The sequence below is a fragment of the Podarcis gaigeae genome, assembly GCF_964106915.1.
Source record: "Podarcis gaigeae genome assembly, chromosome: 2".
NCBI classification, from domain to species: Eukaryota; Metazoa; Chordata; class Lepidosauria; order Squamata; family Lacertidae; genus Podarcis; species Podarcis gaigeae.
In genome coordinates, this window is record NC_139679.1 from 57,235,072 (window position 1) to 57,236,337 (window position 1,266).

Consider the following 1,266-nt stretch of genomic DNA (forward strand, 5'->3'; position numbering starts at 1 on the left):
TAATAATAATAATAATAATAATAATAATTATTTAGGAGGTCACCCTGGATCCTGACTGTCAGCAGAGACTAGCCCTGGATCAATACCTTTGAATGGGTTTTCGCTCTCACAAGGGACACTGAACATGTGCCCTCTCCCTCCAGTTTCCTGGGTCTATAGTGTGTTCATTCAACGTGGATTCATTTTCATAAAGAAAAATGGGTTTCATGAGCAAATTCTGCAAAGGCTAAAATGGGGTTTGGTGGAAGGGGGAGTGTTGTGTATGTTTGGCACTTTGAGTGCACCTGAGGTGAACAGTGCTCTATTTTTCCAGTGTGGCCTGGGTAGTGTTGGGCAGGGCAACACGGGGCACGGCCTTCTCTGCTATAGCCCCACACTTGCAGAAGGTGGTCCCATAGAGTACCCTCTGCATAATTTTTTGACCAGCCTCTGAAACATCTTTGTTGTTGCTTTCATGGATTGATTTTAACTGGGCGGCAGCAGTGGTGGGGTTCTTTATACTTTGTTATATTCATGTTGTTTTTGCTATTTTTTATGTTGGTATTTTAAAAATTTTGAGTGTTTTAAATGTTTAAGGTGTATTTATATATTGTTTATTGATTGCTGTTTAGTTTGTGTATCATGTTTAATGCTTTGTGATGATATTCTTCTAAAAGCCAGGATAGAAAACTATTAAATAAATAAATAAATAATAAATCAGATATCTATTACTCAGCCAGCAAAGTTTTAGGCAAGTTACTTTCTCTCAACTTCATCTTTCTCATAAGGTTATTGTGAAGATAAACTGAGCTATCTGTATACTACTCTGCTGCTTGGATAAAGGGATACAAAGGGGATGGATGAAATCATACAGAAAAGTATTTTGTTTCACTTCTGGAAAAACCAGTAGTTCAGTACTTGAGAAAGTAAAATAAAAGGCAGGCCTTCCATCTCTGAAGTAATTAGTCCTGTCATTTGAAACCTTCTTTTTGTGCAATTTGATTTCAAAGAATCAGGCTTTTTAAGGAGAAGATGAAAGGCTTGGTCAGGGGAGAATGAAGGGGGAGAAATATGGCCTGTTGGCAATTTAACAGATAATGTATGTATGTAAGTATTGTATTGAAAACATTTTTGTCACTCAACACAATTTTTTTTGCAGGTTTAGCTCCGAAGTAAATCCTACTGTGTTCAATGGTGCTTCCTCACTAGTAAGTGTGTGTGCTGGGAATGGGGTTGTAGTCTTTATCTTGCAGTAAATATCCAACATGGCAGTAGCTTTAATTTGGC